The sequence below is a fragment of the Neopelma chrysocephalum genome, unplaced genomic scaffold (genome assembly GCF_003984885.1).
Source record: "Neopelma chrysocephalum unplaced genomic scaffold, ASM398488v2 Primary Assembly neopelma1_70, whole genome shotgun sequence".
NCBI classification, from domain to species: Eukaryota; Metazoa; Chordata; class Aves; order Passeriformes; family Pipridae; genus Neopelma; species Neopelma chrysocephalum.
In genome coordinates, this window is record NW_020897730.1 from 7038352 (window position 1) to 7059049 (window position 20698).

General features: G+C 39.8%; 1 protein-coding gene across 1 annotated transcript in view; it reads right to left on the bottom strand.

Annotated features, from left to right (window-relative positions):
• Positions 1–19921, bottom strand: part of PXYLP1 (2-phosphoxylose phosphatase 1) — an 84993-nt gene extending 65072 nt beyond the window's left edge. The window contains exon 1 of the mRNA XM_027686179.1: positions 19881–19921. The gene's annotated coding sequence lies outside the window, so the exon portion shown is untranslated. The remainder of the gene's footprint in view (positions 1–19880) is intronic.
• Positions 19922–20698: the final 777 nt, after the last annotated feature.

Consider the following 20698-nt stretch of genomic DNA (forward strand, 5'->3'; position numbering starts at 1 on the left):
GGGGAGAGAAAATAACAAAAAAGGCAAGTGCAAGCACTGTGATAGTACAGAACAGAGGCTTCACATAACCAGGATTGAAGAGACAGGCATTGGCACATGGATCCACACACAGTGCTGCCCTCAAAACAGCACATCTGAAAATTATCAGAAATTTCTAACACACAAAGCACAAACAAGATTAGTTTGTTAGTTTATAATTTTTAGATGCCTGTCCCTCAGTCACTTTGATAAAAGCAAATGTTGCAGTGCAGTTGATGTCTTGGCCCCTCCCGGCATAGCTTCCTCTCTTATGCAGCTCCAGCTGAATGGTTTTTCCAAATTTCAAAAGATTCCTCTTAAAGCTTGAACCAAACCTAGAAAATATTTTTGGTTAGATTCCAACTGCCTATCCCTACCAAATGACCAGACAGTAGCCAGAACTCCAGTGTGAGGCACTCTGGGGTTTTCAGACTGACATTTGGACCTGGGAGGTACCCAGGCACAGCCGGACCTCTGGTGCAGACTGGGGCTGTTCAGAGCTGGTGTAAGGCACACAGATGAAATCAGAGGCTTTGTGTGGCCCATTTTACTGCCTGAAGAATGAGAACAACGATTTTTCTGCCGCTTTTTGACAGTGTTGTTCAAAACGCTTTTCATCTCGCAAATGTGCTCGCCTGGCATCCCCCTCTGCCTTTACACCTGCAGAGACAGCAGCTAACCAGCTTCACTCCAATTCCAAGCTGAGCTGAACTACAACAGAGCTACATTTAAGGCAGCTTTATCCTCTACCTCTGCACTGCTGCCAGGACTACAGAGCCTGGGTTTGAGTAGTTTGGTTCCTATGATGGATGGGCACAGTGAAAGCTCTTCTGCCCCTCTGGGTGCTTCTTTCCCCATAAGCAGAGCTGCTTTCCTAAGGCAAGCCCTTTACCTTAGCCCACTACTATGTCATATGTACATAGCTTGGTTTTCTTTGTTTTATTCTTGCCACCCCATTTCTTTCTCTTTCTTTTTCCTGTTATGATAGAGACTAAAATTCTGCGTTCAATCCTGCAAGCTGTGTTTTTCTAAAAGATGATGCCTATTTCACCCATGGGCAGTGATGTGAATTTAAGCTGTGATTCCCTGGTTCCATCCAGATTTCTAGAGCTAGTTGATGCATTTCTGAACTTTTCAAGCTTCCATGGATTTAGAACAAAACTTAGAAACATTATCATAGCAAGCCCTACATTTAAATGCCAGGAAGTGAGCCAAAATAGACCTGCAAGCATTACTTTAAACCCCTCGATTGACATGTTTGTTTAAAGTCAGTATTCTTGGTGCTGCTTGGCCACAGGAGATGTAATTAAAATAGTGTTTCTGACAGGGAAAACAAAACCCTTCAAGTTGGTCTCCCTTACCCACGCTCACTACCTGCAATTATTTAGTCCAAGGAACATATGAGAATGCTTTTACATCAGAGTTTTGAGGGTATTTTTTAAAGAGCAAACATGTGGTGAAGGTATATAAGCCAATTTACGCTGTAATATTGTCTGATCTCCACCAACCAGATTCTGCAACCAGCAATGGGAAACAGGGCATCAGCTGGCAGCTCTAAATTCATATTCCAAAGGCTGAGGTACATTTTACAAGCCATCTGTGGCCTGCTCTCAGGGGGGACAGAAGACACACAGGAGTGCTTTGAATTCTAATGTGTGTATTGACTTCCCAGTGCCCTCTGCATTGGCACTCTGTTTCTCTTCGCACTCAAAGTTATTTACCTCATACTTGAAAATCCAGCTAAGGACCTACACTAAGTCATCACTGTTCAGCTGAGGTGAAATGCTTTGTCATATCCCCACCATATCCCACCAACTCTCCCTTTTCCTCCCATTCTTTGAGCAGACAGAGTTTCTTTCTTGGAATTAAGAATTTAATGAGGATGAAGAAAGAGCATCTTTGGTAAAAACAGAGTTAAGGAGGTGCCAGTAGTGAGAATTGTTACACAGCAGAGATCTTGTGACATCACTTACCAGAGGCCAAGCAATAACTTCCTTGATTTCCCTGCCTTTTCACTGACAAATCCAGGGAAATCATGTAAGATTTTCCACTCTAACCATTTCCTGGAGATGCTTTCAATGGAAATTGTTACTAATCCTGAAAAATATTCTGCAAATCCCAGACAGGGACAGGATGACGAGAGAGGAGCTCCACTACAAGCAGAATAATTACATTAGACTTACCATGGTGCAAATGAAGTCAGTATTTGGCCCTAGGCCTTTGTTTTCAGGATGTAAGTCCAAATTTCTTTCTGCAAACAGCAGTTACAGTACTTTCCAGCAAATTAGGCAACATTCCAGGGCTACACTTGGGTTTACTGGAAACGATCCTTTAATTCATGGTAAATGAAGGACTAAAAATTATGGTCAGGTCAAGAGACAGAAGGTCTGAGGTGCACTTCAGAATGTAGATCAATAGCCAGAAAAATTCAAAATAGACTCTCAGCTAAGTGTCAATGCAGATTTTCCTCATGAAATGAATAAAGTGCTGCTCTATTGGCAACCTCATTATTCACTACTTAGCAGATGCAGTAATGACTTGAGGCAAATGTGAATATTGAACCTGAAAGGTCCCAGTACCATAAGTAGGAAAGGAGCATAAATGACAGTTGTGTTATGTCGTAGCCCCTCAGAGGGCCAACAGAGCAGAAAACGAGAACTCAGAATTCGAGCAAATTATTCTTCTAAAGCAGAGCTGCTCTGAAAGTAGAACGGTGGAAAGTGAAGTAGAAAAAAGCCCTCTGAAGTTCCTTTCCTTGTTTACCATGTCTTTCTTTCTTTGAGGGAGCAGGGGCCCTGTGAATGTGACACATTTCCAGTAATGTGCAGGGGTGGATGGATTGCACACACTCCTATTCCTCTGCTATACCACTGATGGGGAAAAACATGAACCAGGGCTTCCTCCACAGGAATGCCAAGCTAAGTAAGAAGTACAGCAAGGGAAAGACACAGGAATTCTGCATGAGACATGCTACTGCATAGAACTGCAGATTGTATTTCATCAGCCAATGACCCCTATTTTGTTTAACAGCCTGAATAGCTGCCTAGGCAGAACTGGGTTATTCCAAGAGACAGGGTTTCTGACAGGTCAGAGCAGGTTCAAAGCTTCTCAGAAGAACAGAACAGACTATTTTGCTGGCTCAAAACCCCTTTGAGCAGCAAAACCTCAGTGCTGTGACAAAGCAGGTTTGGGGGGGGCAACGAGACAAGGCCAATGGAATTTTGTGGAACAGAAATGGTCAGAAGGGTTTAAGAGGAAATGGAAAATGACAAGGATTCATTTAAGACCTTGGGATAAGCCTCAGAACTGTGAACTGCAGAGTCAGTCCATAAATTTTCAGACAAGGGCTTTCCCATCAGCAAGATTTGTAGGTTTTGTAGAAGACTTTAAATTATTTAAGTAAGATACCTGCTTCTCCTGGAGATCCAGCTCCTTGCTCTTCACTGATAGTTCTGTGAGGAACAAGTGTTCCTCCACCAGCAACATCCTGGGATGAGCTGTGGCTTGCTCTGTAAGTTGAGAAAAAAAGTGGGGCTGGGAGGAAGGTATCTGCCCATTTCCCAAAGTACCCTCTCCTTCAGCTGGGGCCACGACTGGCTGATTTGTGCTAATTCCTGTCTCCTTCAGTACAGGAGACAATCTCCCACCACCCTACACTGCCAGCTTCTTAGATAGGGCTTTAAACTGTTGGAGTGGTAAATTACTCAGTGTGATAACCTTTCCCCAAAAGTGGAAGACACTGCTGTGTTTCAAACAAGAAAAACATTTCTTGGGAAGATGGGAAAGTAACAGTTTTTCAAGATTAGATGAGGGAGGGAGCAGGATCTTTGTGAGGAATCTGACTCTGGAAGACAAATATAGAAATGTCCTATTGCATTATGGGTATGGATATAAGGGGGGAATGTAGGAGGCCAATTTCTTCTTTAATGAGACCAATTTGCATAGATAAGAAGTGAGAACCAGAATTCTGTCCATTTTCCTTACTATTTATCTTCTCTTGAGGTAGAAAATACCCTTTCTTTTTTTATTTTTTTAGGAGTTGGCAAATCTATGGATATCTGATAGGATTCGTAGTCATCAGACAAGGAAAGGTGAGGAAAACAGTGTTTTCTGAGGCCCTCTGTTATGCACTGTCATGTCATAAAGTAAATGTTAACCAGAAAACAACTCTATTTTATGTTCAATGCTGTAAGAAAAAGTAGCTATGAAGAAGCATTTCTAGACCTAAATGTTGCAGCATGGAGAAGCTTAAAATGACTATTTACTGTAAACATATGTTGAAAAATCTACCAGTCAGTGTTTGTAAGAAGTTTTTTCAGCTTCTGACAGGTGAATTTTTTTTTACAGGGGTAAATAGTCATCTTCAAAGACAGGAGGTTTTAGGAAGTAATTTTTAACTGTTCTTAGTTAGCTTGGTCTTTGTTGTTTGGTGGGTTGTTTTTCTTATGTGGTTAGGAGGATTCATGCTACTCCTGAGGTAGCTAAAGTTTGTGAATGAAGATCAGCTGCCAACTTCAGAAAAAGGATCTAGAAAAAGTGAAATTACTTTGATGTAAAACCAAGCCTAGCACCTTGGTCATTCAACTTAGACCTCTGCCATTAATCTTCTTGCTAGATCAGAAAGACTTGAGGCTGTGGGTCCAAACACTTAGTTTAAAGAATTGTACTCTAATTATCCAGATGTTGTGGAGAGCTCCCTTAACACTGCAGTTTAACACATCACCAGACTTGGAGGACAGTGGTACTGCATAACAGCAATCCCTAGGTAACACCTCCCTAGTCCACTGTGCCTGAGACAAGTTAAGATGTCAGTGTTCCTATAGAAAAAACACTGAACACTAAGGAACACATAAGCAAAACTTAACTGAGCAATTCCTTTAATCCTCTGGTAAATCAAACCTGGATTTCTAGTTGTGTAAGCCATCCTGCACTTCTGCTTGAAGTGGCATAGAATTCTCTCACATGAAGAGTTTATTTCTCTCCCATCATTCAGTGTGAGTAAAATTAATTTATAAATTATAAATACAAATCTATAAAAACATAGATTAACTGGCTAGTGAGATAAAATCTCAGTTCTTCCAAGTGCCACAACTTGAGCCTCTTGTATTTCAAGCCTGGGGGAAAAAAAGTGAACAATGCGTTTCAATGGCATTAACGTAGGCAGAAGTTCCTGTCACAACCACCAGCACCAGTTCCCAAAAACAACATCCCTCTGCCAAACACATATTCTCAGACCAACAAACAACCTACAGGGAAAACTGAAGCACCTGAAGATCACTCCAAATTCTGTCCAATTCTTATTTGTTTGCAAGTGAAAACCCTTGTTGCAATATGGCACAGAACCGTCCTCAAAAATGTTAAATGGGAGTGTAATCTCACAATAGACTGAGAGAAGCTGCTCTAGAAGAAGCTGTTATTTTAATGGCATCTGATTTACTGTCATGACGGGAATGTGTTGCAGATCTTGGCCTGTGTTCAATTTAAAACTGGAAACACCAGGACTACAACTAATTTAGCTCAGAGCAAGCTGTAGTAAACTGTACCTTCTAAAAGTAGTTATTTGTATGATGTGTGAGGGGGAACCTTGCAGTTTGTTACAACCCTACTGAGCAGAGAGTTGGAAAAAAAAAAAAAGAAAAATGTGCACAGGGAGGAACTCCTCCAGCCTCCATCTCCCTTTGTGATTGCTGATCCTTGTATGCAAATTTTAAGTGTTTTTTAAAGGTCATGGCATGGAAAAATTGAATGGGGCTGCTTTTGTGGTCTCCTAAAAACCACATTGTATATAACCATTGCTCCATCAGTGTAATTTCCTTTGCACACCACCTACTGTTCAGCTCTGCTTAAAAAAAAAAAATCAAGTATCCCACCCCGGGTCTCACTGCTTCAGTGGACTTCTGATCACTTGTTTATAACCTTTTTCTGTGTCTTTCTTAAATGCACAAGCAAAATATGCCGTCAACAGGAACAGGGGCAACCTTTTGTGTTTTCAGGATGTGGCAAGTGCTAACTAAAGCTTGCCTGCCCTGCCTCCCTGTGGTCAGCGCCCTCCACGGCACATCACAATGCGAACCCCTGGTAGGTTAAAGCAAACCACCTCCTGCAAGGGTTGCCGAGAAGCCTTTTTGACACGTTCCAGTGAACTAAAAGCCTGTGCAGCTCTTGGAAAGGGGGACAGGTAGCTTAGCAAACAAGCTGCCAGGCCTGGAAATGGGAATTACTTACACGACTGCACATGTGGTCCCCTGCAACCACTTCATGCATCGCCAGTGCTCCACCTGCGCCCTCTCCCTGGCACAGGAGCTGCTGCTCAGCTGCGCAGAAAAGAAACAACCCCCCAGTTTATAAAAGCTCTCTAGGCACAGCTCCCGCCTCTGTGCTGGCACGGCCCTACCCAGGGGTTGAGCAGGGCACAGCTTGCCAGCAGCACAGCAACTCATTTCTCAGACTTGTTTAAGCCTGAAAATACTTTGGAATAAGCAAAAGGGTGCTGTGGAAGCCAAAAGTATCATCAGCGGCAAACAAGCACGTCAGTAATCCTGGAGGTACTCTAGTGCCTCTCTGTCTACAGAGAGATATTTAAAAATACCAAGTAAAGTAAGACACACTCCAGCATAAATTAGCTGAACTCTGAGCTTGACAAACTGAATCAAAATTATTCTAAATTACCATATTAATCTTTCAGAGTGAGGCTTTTCAAAGGAAACTTTTATAAATCTCTTGGTTACAATTCGATTAAACTTCTCCTTTTCCGGCCTAAAGTGTGTTTCTAGCACTGGTGCATTCAGGTGTGCTTTTCAGGGTAGGTTAAAGGGTGTTTTTGATTATCCTTTTCCTTTGCTTTACAGCAAAGAATACTAACAAATTACTATAAATACTGAAGCACTTTATTTGGACACTTTAGAACAATTTTCACTATTCACATAAAATATTCGCTTTTATGTAAAACATTCTCCAAACTCACCAATTGTCTTGGCCCACTGGCCCTTAAAATATAGCTTACAAAGGGTGATGATCTATGCAGCTGAATTTTCAGTGTTTAAATACCACAGATATCTTGTAATATTTTTAATGACTCTTTCAAGGTCTGAGCTCAGTCTCACTTCTCTATGCCACTAGAGGGCAAGATGTTCTCATAGAACAGCTTAAAAAAAAAGACATTAATTTTAAAAGTACATAAACTTTCCTGAAAACAAGAAGATTACAAAAATAAGAAAAGGAAATATTAGAGTCCCCAAAACTTAGACAAAAATATATGTCTTTGGAAACCATATGAAATCTTCTTTAGCCTGAGCTCATATGTCTGCATTTTTCAATTATTCTGGAGTTATCAAACTAGAACACAATTCTTCTATAACAACAAATAAATAACAATGCCCTGTGGGATATATGTCCATCTGAAGTTCAGGAAAATAGTTTTAGTACATAATTTTTTTTCTTTGCTAGTGAATTAATGCCCAAAATATCAATAGGCCATGAATAAACAGAGCTTCTACACAAAATCTCCTGTTAAAGCAGAGTCTAAATCAGATCTACACAGGTGTAAGGAGATTTTTTCCCCCATGTTTTTATTAAGTATTTGCTTAAAGGCCATGATAAATGAAGAAAGGGGGTTTTTCTTCCCTCCAGATTCACACACCTCTAGCAATTGGCCAACCTGACTTTCACCAAACCTCTCCTTCAAGTGTTCTCTCAGCACTGCAATCTGAGAACATTTGCCCTCTGCACAAGCACTTCAAGGTTCTAACATTTGTGAATATCATATTGGTTTTGCTATTTGGGCACATTTTGAAGGGGCTGTGCTGGCACCATCTTGCTTATTCTGTGGTGCAGTCTTTTCCACATAGGGGTGACCCACCAGCTACTTGCAGTGAGATACAGGTGCCATAAGCATCACCAGTCTCAGGTCTTCCCCATTTTCCAGTGGATTGCCATTTTAAACTGCAGTTAAAGCACAGCTTGTCCTGCAGATCCCACAGGAAAGGCAAGCAGGAGAACTCTGTCACAAATAGGTTTAAAGCACCCTCAGGCACAAAGTGCATCACAGAGCCAAGGGCACACTTAGCACTGGGGGGTGAATTCTGGGATGGTCATGTCTTCATCTTGCATTAATGATCCTTCCCAGATTGCATTATTTAAGGACTATTATCTCACTTACAGAGAGCTAATTCAATATTAATTCTCAGAATTGATTATACATTGCAGTTCCTGGGCAAAATTTATCTCTGCTTCCTTAACATTCTAGATAAATACTAGATAGCACTCAAAATTGCTGCAAGAACTTTTAAAAGCCAAATAAACATTAGATTGGACAGTAATATCCTTACTGAGCAGCTCTCCTACAATTTAATAGGACATGAATGAAACATGACATTTTTACACTACATCACTTTCATCACTGACTAGTTTTGAGTTTGGTTTAGATTAAAAAGCAAACATAAAATGACAATATTTCTCTTTCTAGGACTTTATAATCATTTCCTAGAAGTGACTGACACAGAATGACCAAGCTTAAACATCACAGAACCTGAGAGCTGCAGTGGAACAGGGAGATATAAGACACTGAACAATGCTGATGAATCAACTCTCTAGGCAGAGTAAGAGTCTGTTTTACCTAAAAGCAGAGCAACAAGTTCCTACCATTTGTTTACATTTTTCTCCTAAATTTTCATGTGTCAACTTGAACTCTGAAGCAGAAAATGTGAGTGAAGATTGAGAAGTGAAGTGTAAGGATCTAAGGGTATATTTTCAAATAACACAATTCAAAATAAATGAGAAAAACTGGAAGTGCCACCCCCAAACTGTTCATAATCTCAGTCTATCTAGTAACCATGTAAGACCAAGAGACTCTTTCAGTGTTTTTGTAAGTGCTTAAGAATCCAGTAAAGACATTAAAATATCTGTATATGTTCCTTATCCCATTTATGTAGTTAGGAAAAAAATAAAACAAATTAGAGTTTGCATATAGGACCAGCTATAGCATTAATATACATGGTGCAACTGGGAGCAGACACTGACTTAGAGGACCGTGAAAGACATAAACAGAAACAAGGAGTGGAAAGAATGTTCTTTCCTGCCTTGTCTTTCAGTGACCCATGACAGCATTTTGTTGAAACCAACAATGGGGCTGAGAACTTGCCAGAGCAGTCTGAAGGTAAGTGATAACCAGCCCAGGAACAAGGTCTGCAGCCAAAACACTTGTCAGCTTGGTTATCTCTCTTTCCCATCAAGGTGATAAAAGCTTTCATGATTTCTAAATCATTCACAAGCCATCCAAGATTCCAAGCACTTTTAACAGAAGTACCTACCATGTTGTAGAGTAAGAAAGATCATTTTATATGTTTGGTAATAACTCCTGAAGGCAAAAGATGAAATTCTTGCAAAATTTTATCTAATTTTTAAACAGGTTGGCTTTTTGAATTCAGGTAAGAGAAGCTTTAAATACACAGTCATATTTATAGATACAGGTATAGCAAAATCCTGTAAACCTCTTATACCTAAAACATCCGGCTATTCTAATTAAAATAAATTGATAGAGTAAAGGAGCTAAACAATTAGATGTTGAGATTCCACATGGAACTGGGAACAGAGTAGTGATTTAAAGTGTTTCCTCTACAAAATAAAATTGCCCTTTTTTATAGCTCTCTGCTTCCCATGCACACACAACTGGCAATGAGGAAACATACCTTTTCGGTGAAAGTTTAGTACCTACAACAAGAGGAAGGAAATACGTGACATCTGTATCCACCCACCAGCTGTGCACATATAAGATATATTGCATAGTTCACAAGAGATAGATGCAAATATCAGCCTACCTAAAAGTAAGATTTAAATAAAAGGTTTAATAAAGATTTAATAAAAGCACATGCAGTAAATAACATTCAGACAAGATCTCATGCTGAAGGCCAGGATGTTCTCAATCCTTTTACAAGTAGTTCAAAAGAGAAAGGGAATAGCAGGAGCTCATCTCACATAATCTCCCAAAGGCCACAGACCTTCTAGGCCAGTCCCAGGTTTTCTAAAGGCACACAAGTGTGTGAGAAGTGGGCTGAAGTCACCCAGCTCACCATGACACACTGAACCTCTGAGGATCTCACTTCTTGCCTTTAATTCTGCTGGTCCAAAGTGAATTCACACCACTCCAAACTATTGCTACAAATATTGTCATTGAAGGAGCCTAATGGAGTAAGAGCAAGTATGTTAGAGAAATAAGCAGCCAGGCAGACTGGGAATCCAGATTTCTAGAATTTGTTTATGCAATCTAAACATAACTTTCTTTCCAGACTCAGTTTATTTCTGGCTGTGGTTTATTTTGGCCTTGGTTTAATTTGTCATGCTTCAGTTCACCAGGCTGTAAAGCAGGTTTTTAAATTGCATCACAGGAAAACTCTGTCAGGGTTTGGTAAGCAGCTGGCTACTTCAAGAAAATTTGCTGTGTTAATTAAAAGTAGTGATCTTATGCACATCTTACTTGGGATATTTAAATGATCCATTCTTTTAGGAGTTTCTAGTGCTGTTAAATGAAGGAGGGAACTGAAAACACTAAAATAACAGTTTCAAGTATTGAAAATCAGAGTTGCAAAATTTGGTGCTGATGTTGAGATCTGGATAAACTCATTCATGTTCCAAATCCAATTTTCAGGAGACAAATTGCATCCACTGCAATTAACATTAATGTGTGGCATTTTGGCACTATCAAAAAGTAAAATGTAAATTCACCTATATTTTCACCTCAAAGAGTTCTCCCCAGATGCAGATAGGCCAATAAATACTTATGGATAGAAGTGAAATAGTGAGAAATCATTGGCAATTAGTAACTCAATACTTATCACCTATGCTGGAAATTTTTCCTCCAGCGTTACCTAAAATATTTATCATGATCTTAAGGCTTGAGTCCTCACTGAATTGTTTCTTCATTCATTTTCTGTAATCAATGTGATAACAGTACAGGGATTTTAGTCATTAGTTTGAATTTCCTTTTTTATACTTTTAGTTTCTCTGTGTCCACACATGAAATTCTACAGAGACTTTGAACATGTTAAAAGTAAATCCAGAGCTGCAGATCAAGTGCAGTTTTTCTCCTTTCTCCATCCTAAACACTGGGGGAAAAAAAAGACAGAAGGAAGAATTCTAACATAAATAAACATTTAGCTTCTGAAAAATTAATAGAATTGTAAATACATAAGAGTAAAAAACGTGTGTACAGTAGTCAAGGAAGGACTATCTTAGGGTCAAAGATAAGGAAACATTTACCAGTTTTTACTCTGTCAAACTGTACCATGAGTTTTTCAAGTAAAATTTCCGATGTCTTTTCAGAGGAAATGTTGCTGCTGAAAACTCTCAGTAAATCACTGGTATGTAATTGTGGGATCCTAACTGGAATCTGTGTAGGCAGAGAGGAGATGTACCTGAAATCCTGAAAGACTGTTAGCCACAATTAATGTAATCATATGGAAACAGTATCTTTGGAAAGTATGAAGGGAAGCAATGATTGATCTTCCAGATTTGTATGAAGAATTAGGATGTGAAGCAAGACTTCATTTAACAGAGATATGCACTGACATCTTCTCAATGGAAAGTGGCCTGGAACTGCTACAGATGCCCCTTCATACCTTCACTGGGCAGTCAATCTGTGTAAAAGTGTGTTAGAATCATCAGTTACAATGAAGTTGTAGGTGTGGGCAGTGTAGGGAAGAGGACTAGATTGAGATAAATCCTGTTTAGTCCAACTTAGTAAAGTTTTCCATTTAAAATTTTTCTTGTAGTAGTGGTAAAGGAAAACACATCTGGGATAATAAGATGTATGTTACTCCCATGAAAGGGTTGAAGAATCTTCAGAATTTGCTAAATAACGGGCCCTGCATTGATAAGAACAAATGGGATTTATTTCTCTTTACAAAGCAGTGTTGTTAGGATAATTCCCCTACCAGTGCTTTTGTGAGTGGTGTTCTGAACAAGCTGGTCTTAATGAGGTCTTGCTTGTTCAGGTGTCCTACTTTGAGCTTCTCTGGCCATAAGACTGAGTGAATCTTTTAATTAAACACTTGTTTTTATAATTCTCTGACAGATTTCTTAGGGACTGCTGGTACTAAGCTCCTTTCTAGTGTATTACTCATACCTAGATCAGAGAGATAATTGATGCACAGCTCCATTGAGACAGACTGTGCAAGCAGAGATGACTTGCAGTTTCAGTGGTGCAGGGTCCTGTCCTTTACACAGAGTGCTGGGTGCTGCTTCAATACCACAAAACAGCCACAAAGCTAGATGTCCTGTTTATGTAGGATACTTTCACCAAACAACATCTATTATCTTCCAGATACCTCATCAGGTGGACTGTCCTGCTGGGAAATTGTGAGGTAGAGGATGTATCTCACCACTGGCACTCAGAAGGAACCAGTCACTTCAAGTACAGCAACAATACAGCTGCTATTGCCAAGTACTGATGTGAGGCCCTACAATACATGAGGCATAACTGCTGCCTAATTCAATCTGAGTAAGTCTTTAGATGCTTTTTTGCTTCCTATATCTGAATCAGAGGAAATAAAGCTGTGTGAACATCTGTTTTTCTAGGATTCTGATATCTGAGTGAATACAAAGAGAAATAACATTTTGAAAAGTATCATTTTGCTGCCATATAAATCCTTGCTTTGCCAGCATCTTAAGTACAGCATGCAGTTATGGTCTCTGCATCCCAAAGACACAAACGCATTAAGAAAAAGTAAACAAAAGTAAAACTAAACAGATCAGAAGGATACGTGGTACTGTTTCCTAGATGTGCATAATTTCCTAGAGCTATATTGTTCATGTACAATTTTTGCACCCAGTGCTGTTGTCTTCTGTTCTGTATCAAAGCAGGGGGGATTGTTTACTACTTTACTTGATAAAAAGAAAGTATTCCCAAAAGCATAACATTGACTTTAACTTGCTAAATTCCTTCCCTTTCTCTGTCCTGTTTGTTTTATGTGTTTTTCCTAATGTAGTTTATCTTCAGTGGTACCTGACAACAGTCTGCCTGTGATTGATTCAAACTAGTGTGGTTGCTTCACGAAAATTACATCTTATTAGCTTAAATCAATTAAAAAGATCAGGGAGTTCTAAAACTCTTCCATTTCCCTGAAAATGTTTTCTCTTCTGGAAGTACATGCCTCAAATGTAGCTTCCTCCATGTTTCTTTGTGGAGAAATCCAAGCAAAATGAATGGAAGTTGTCTACACACAATGCTTCCAAACATTCAAAATGAACAGAAATCTTAGACTGTTTGTTCTAATGCAGATAAGCAACTCTACCTTTATAAGAAGGTAATGAAAACGTTGGAGTAAAGTGATTTATTTCCCCTGAACCACGAGTGTCCCTTTCATTTGTTTTCAAGTAAGTTACAGTATTTAATATTAATTATTCAGGTGAAAAAAAAGCAGAAGAATAGAACTGATTGAGCTGAAAACCACTCCCATAGAAGCGATACTAAGTGTCACTGATTTGATTTTGAGTAGACTTTCTCTTGCTTTCTCTAGAATATGCATTATAAATAAGTCTGCAAATTTGAGGAAATCTGACTCTGCTTTCAAGAAGCTGGATATAAGAAAGGAAGGATTCACCTGCACAGAAGTGGATACTGTATAGGCAAGTGAGACTCAGGTCCAAGACTTTCTCAATGCCTTGTGCTTGCAGCACTACCAGCTTCTCTTTGTGTTCTTCCACACTGCACCCGAGTGAATGGTTTTCCTCAGAGCCATCATGAACCACTCACTGATGAATGTTCTTCATAGAAAGGAATTGTTCTGCTAAATTTATGACCTTTCTTAAAGACTCATCTGTTTTACTTTTGGAAAAAAAATTACAGAAAAGTTTGAGATCTAAGATAGGCCTCATTACTTCTGAAGGTCACATAACTGATTTTCTTGATTTAAAATTGGTGGCTGCAGTAAATTTAAATATCTGTAAGGTTTCAGGATTTGTATCAATGAAGCAAGAAAACAAAATACAGGGTAGTTGTCAAGTGAATTGTCCAGAGATTCTCCAGCCAGGACCAGATTTATGAATACTAGAGGAGATTCTGCTCTCCCTTAGGCAACAGCTCAGGTGCAAGAAGTGAAGTATGAAATCCAATTACCCTCAGCTTACAGGTCTCATAGGATCAGTCATAAAATTATACTGCCTTTTTGACTGTTCATCCTCCTAACAGGATTAATTTTAGTGGCTCAATTTTTAACCCCCCCCCAAGAGTACCCACATTAAAATGCACAACTATGAATTATATGAGTAGGCCAAATTCACCCCTGTGAACTGGGGTTTGCTTCCACAGTCACTAGAAGTCTGCAACAGCTGAGAATGTGGGTCACTAACTATCCTCCATGATTTTAAAGTAATGTTATAAAACAGATAAGACAATATTGAAAAAGTAACAATTTGGGGGGTTGTTTCATTTGTGGGGTTTTTTTTCCTAATGTGTTAGCTTTCTCTACCACTGCTGGTCCTACTCTGGAATGAAAGTGTTTCACAGAACAGGGCATCACACTTGAATTAGGTAAGTCATTTAAATGAGTATCACTGCACTGGGTGCTAAGTGCACACTGGCTGCTCTGGTGTGGCATTGTAACTGTGAGGCCAACTTCAGTATGGGGCAGCTGAACATCACACACTCACCATCTGGGAACACTGGAAATTTGTGAAAGAAGTTGAAAGGATCAGGTTTGCACACACTGTTTGTTTCAAAGTCCAGATCCTGGTAGTTGTTTTTATTAGCCCCATTTATGCCACTGTATTTATTCTGGAAGGAGACTTGCTGATCAGAGCAAGTGAAAAGAGAACTTGTCCCAAAATTAAACATATTTTCTTCTCTGAGAAAGCAGAATCCCTTCCTGCCCAAAGAGTTATCCTACAGACTTTCCAAGTGGAATGATGTGATAAAGGAAGAGATCAGAATAGCCACTGAAGTTACACCAGGCCTAACTGACCAACTGCTGGCTGCATCATGCACCATCATCCCGCATCACGAGGGGATATTTGCAACCACATGTCACCTATGGAGGCAAAAGGAGCAGAGAAAGAGACAGTGTTGTACACATCTAGCCTAAAATGTGTGTTTGTCTGAAGTATTCCTAGCTTATGAACTGCCTTTTGGTTTTCCTTCCTAATGTCTCAAATAATCCTAATTGGTAAAGTGGTCCTTTTCCATGGTCCTTATTTCCTGCCTTGCCATGCACATTTTAACTCTTCCAGTTGAGAAGCACTTGAGAAACTGAGCTCTGATTTAGTTAAACAGGTGAATGACTACATCTGCTTGGATGTGTGTGGCTTAGGCAGCCTGGCAGACAGTATTTCAGCTACCTCAGACTCTGTGCCAGTACACCTCATCCTTAGGATACAGTAATCCTGCTGCTGTCATCCTGCTCACTGCTGTGCTGGGGCAAAGACAAGCCAAACAGTGGGATCATTGGTTGGGACTAGAGTAGGGGAAGCACTTCAACCCCTGGGAATACCAACCAGCCCTAGGCTTCAGAAAAGCATCCCTGCACGCCATTGCTTTGTCATTCTTTCTTTTTCTTGCTATACATTTCATCTCATCCCAGCCACTACTAAATCTTTTTGATATTTGAACCTCTATGTGACATCTGATTATTCTGATATTAGGCTTACATTTTTTGAGCCAAAATCTCCAGAAAAACGTGGATAGCACAGGAATGGAAGCTTTCCAAGCAGCCATCATTTGGAAAAGGACATCTCTGATCCAGATTTCTTTATGACTCACACAACAGGGCTTATATAATTTGTTACTAATATTAGAAATGAACTGTGGGGTTATTTTAAAAAAGTGCTTGTTTCCATCTTTATGTAAAAACTACTCTGTTAGACTAACAGAGGGTGTGTATTTTTTCCAATTTCTTATAGAGATAATTCTGCTTATGAAATACACAAATTCCTTTTCATATATACTCTTACATCAAAGCCCCAAGAAGTCAGCAGAAACAAGCCTATTAACTACATGGGCTACAGGTGGACTTCAGAGAACACAGTTTTCAAGCCCTATGAAAGGGATTTTTTCTGGAGCAAAGATAACAAATAGATGAAATTACTGTTTTTACAGAATATAATGTGCATAATGTCTCAGATCTCAAAATATGCTGTCAAATAACTTGTGACTATCCACATATTTAGCCATCAGCAGAAAAAAGGTAGCAACTTTCCAAAAGCCACACTTGCTAGACCCTCCAGATAAGATCTGCTTAGTGGTGGTAGCAGTAGCAATACTGTAGTAGTAGTAAATGTTTACTCACCCAGTCCATATTTAGCAGCTAGAGAGTACTGCTAGAATGCTTTGGTAGCTGTCTGCTCAATATGTGCCTTACACACCAATCTCAGGTGTTGCAGTGCTTCTGATTGTTTTACCCTAGTGCTGAGGAGCCTTGAAATATATCACCTTGTGGTTCTACATTTCCTTCCCCAGCACTGCTGATAACAACACAATTGGCTGGTTTTCATTAAATGATTTTTAAAGAATTTACACAACACATAATTGCATTACCGCTTCTAAGAGGGCTACAGTTTTCAGCTCTGCCCCGCTGGAAGGCAGCTTGAGACACTCAATAAAGCACATCCCTGTCTGCTTCTAGTCAGATACATCTCTGCTACAACAAAGTAGTTTTAGGCCCTTTTTACCACACGTTAGGCCTGCTTCCAGCTGAAACTGGGTTCAAAGGGAGTTGGGAAGCACAGTTCAAAGCTTGGCAAAGAGTAACTCAAAAGCAAGATGGAAGACAAGTCGGGTGAAGGATGGGAAAAGTACATTAGTATTTAATAACATCTAGAACCAGACAAAGCAATAGTCAGTGTCTCTATGCTGATTGGTATTTAAGCACTCAGGATCAACAACTGCATTCAATTTGTGTTGTTGTGGATTCATTTGCCTTGATGGGAAGCTGCAAGGACTTTGATAACTGCCTGAAGAAGAATGTTTCCAGTACAAGTTCTGCTTTGCCTTATCAGGAGTTGTCAACACAGCAATTTTCTTCAGAGCTGTTGCAGTTCAGACAGGGGCAGAACTTAAAAGGAGAGGAAGACTACAATATGACTTCAAAATTACCTTTGGCCTAAACTAGGACTTCTGAATTCCCATGTTGCAGTTTTTTGAAAAACTGATTTTTTTCCCATAACCTCTATGTGCTTTTCCTAGATAAGCATGCCATCTAGGTTGAGAAGCATGCCATCTAACTTCAGAGTGAAATACAAGCTTTACACAAACATGCAGTCCAACTCTTACAGGAACTCACACAACCACAGGGCAATCAAATCCAAGTGCTCAATCTTAATCTTAACTTTATACTTATCAGACTGAGAACACTTCTTTCTTCACCTCTGTGATTTTTCTAGGCAGATCCTACAACTCTTTCTCTCTCCTCTTCTATTCCCAGCAGTGATATTTTCAGCAAAGCTTTTCCCAATGCAGATGAAAGCAGTGGGCTTGTTTAGCACTGCTACCAAGGATTTTCCTCTCAAGGATATCAGCAGCTCTTAGGGTTAGCAATTCCAAAGTTCAAACAACTGCCTCCATAGCATGATAGTTCTCCATAAATTTCTTTTTGATCTTGAAATCAAACAAGCTAAGCAAAACAAGGCCTGTACCCACTCCTTGCATTGAGGAGCTCTCCGTTTTCTCTGAGTTCTACTTGTTCTCAGTATTTTCAGCTAAAGAAAACACTTTTATATATAATCTCTCATATTGGCGATGGCCACAGCTCCATAATACAAGTTCTCTCTGTCTTAAAATTTGTAAGTTCTCTCACTGCTTTCCATTAAAAAAAAAATTTCTCTCTTAAAAAGCAAACAATGCAAGGATCATTTACCAACAAGAAAATAAGCCACTGAAAAAAAACATGAGAGCAACAACACAACATCTTGGGCTTCAAACTGTCTGACTTTCTGTCCATTCACTATTTGACATTTTCTCTCTGTGTTACAGAGGTAATAACCAGAGCTCACCCAATTTTAGCCAAGCTGCCTCTTCATCATTGCATGTTCTGGCAATTCTGTCACTCAGAAATTATTACAGTCTATAAAGGTTGTGGGTTCTCAGCAAAAGTAGAACCAGCAGAGGAAAACTGCCTTTTAGAAAAGTGATGCAGCACAGACAGTCATAAAAAACGCACTGTGCCATCATGGCAGCAACTGTGTGCAGATAGGACAGGGGAAAGCAGCAAGGGTGGGGGAAAAATCTGGAACAAATCAATGTTTTATCTATGTCCTGCTGAAGAACCTACTAGGTTTGGACCTTCTTTCTCTGAATACAGGATTGAACTGTAAGTCCAGCAGAACAGTGGCTGTTCTCATGTTGCTGTGCACTCTGCCACCAGCTCAAGGAAGGAACAGACTAATGAGTGTGGGGACAGAGGCTCCAACCACTCACCTGTCCCACACTCACTTCCAGCCCAAATGCTCCTCGTGCAGAACAGCTGGTGAGTCACAGCACAGCCACAGTCAGCAGCACAGGAGGAGAACAGGCAAATAGGGAGGGGAAAAGTCTTAGCTCATCCGTCTCATCTATTTGGAAATGTAAGCTGATTCCCTCTGCTCAATAGAGTTTTAAATTTCTTAGGAAAGCAGAACCTTTTAACTGAAACTAAGCCTTATGGATTTTGCTGATAGCAAAAATAGTTTTTCACATTCTTCAAGGTACATTTCATCATAACTAATGGTACAGCACTAATCCTCCTCTCCCTTCGCATTCAAACCCACCAGAGATCTATTGACAGTGTATTTACACTCAGTACTGCACTACAACTTGGGCAATCTCAAACAGCTTTTTATCATTCCTTACTATTTTGTGAGAATTATAGTAAGAATATCTGCCTTTAGACTTAAATTTCCAGATATCAGACCGGCAGTTTTAATAGCACAATTACAGACTACTAAGACTTTGTTCTGCTAGGTTCAGGCATACTGGATGCAAATGCATGTCTGCAAAAAAGTTTATCACAACTCAGCTGAAAAGCTAGTCTTGGACATTTTGATGAAAATTTGGAGACATGCCTTTAATGCTGATCATTAATCAATGTGCAGGTCTGACTGTGCAAATGCCCATAATATGACTCACTAAAAATGCATGTTTTATAGGACTTTATGAAAAGGGCTTCAAGCAATGGAAGGAAAGGTAGAAACATGCTGCCTTTACTCTGAGCCCTCAAGAGTAACTCGCCAAGCCTTCTACTAAAGCATCTGCATAGCTATGGCTTTGGGGTCAGCAGACGTGCTTGAACCACTTTCTTAAAGCTTACTAGTTGGAATGTTTTAAAAAGGAAAATGGGGAAAAAATCCTATGCACTGAGCTGTTCTCTTCCAATATAGTCACACATGGATGTGCTTTTGCAATACACGGGTGTCTTCTTCCACTACAAGCAATGGCTTAACTAAATTAATGTTACAATAAAAACATAAATTCATGAAGTTATCGAACTGTAACAGTAAAGAGCAGCCACTTCATAGTTTCACTGCAGTTTTCTCTGTGGTCTGGATTGCGGCTAAAAAAGAGTTAAAAGGACTGTAGACAGAGCTCCAAGCACTAGAAAGCCAGTTTGTACTGCTAATTCATCTGGGGACTCCGAAGGAACAGTTCCATCTTCTGCTATAATATGTTAAAATAGATGGATGTGTCAGACACTAAACATAATCTGAGCACTTGCTGGAGGCAGTTCCACTTGCAGGGCTATAGCGGAAATGGGACTTTATTCACTGCAAACCTTGTTTCCATCACTGCCTAGGCACAGAAAAGAGAAGCTTTCTTGCTTTGAACTTATCTTAAGAATGGAGGAAGGGACAGACAGGAAGAGAAGAAACATCAGCGCAGAGGCTTTTATTGGCTTAGCACTTACAGAAATGCAGCTTGTCTCTTTGCTCCTGTCAGGAGGCTGGAACAGGAGCTTCTGCCAAGCTCTGTACAATCAGTAAGTTTCCACTCTTCAGCAGCATGAACATGCATTTTTGTCTCCAGGAGGAATGTGAGAGCATCATGTGAATAGGAGTGGTGCAGAGTCCAAAGGGCTCCAGCAGACAAACAGCCACTGATACTGATGAAAGCAGCATACCTAGAGAAGCTGAAAACATCACTGGAAGGAAAAGGAATTTGTTTATCAAGACCAATAGAAGAAAGGGAACTATTGTCAATTCTAACTGCTCCAATTCCAGGTCATGGAAGCACTCAGCACTGAACCACTATTCTGAATCCAGTTGATTTTATCTGAAAGTAAATGCCAAGAAAGGAGGACAGGCAATGTGTCAGGCCTAAATTCTCCAGAAATTCAGAACTGCCTAAAAGCTGTCCTCCTCTTTTATAAGATTTATTAACTTAGCTCTTCAATATGGCAAAACTGAAAGTTCACTGGTTAGACTCCCTGCATCTAATTCTCACTATCATGTTCTCTTTTTTTGTGGGTGTTACAGGTTCTGAAAACACTAGGAAATTGTTGTGGCAGCCACTGCAGTCTGTCTTGAACCAGCTATAGCTTTCTAATATCCTGTATTGTGGTTCCTGTCGAGCAAGAAATTTTCATCAATACCAGACACAAAGTCTTGTCCTGCAGGATTGATCCTGTAGTGGATGGCTCAGCTAAACTGCCCTATGGCAAGTATTTCACATATTTTGCCAGAAGTATATTTCAGATACAAATGCCATATGCATTTTGGGGTGATA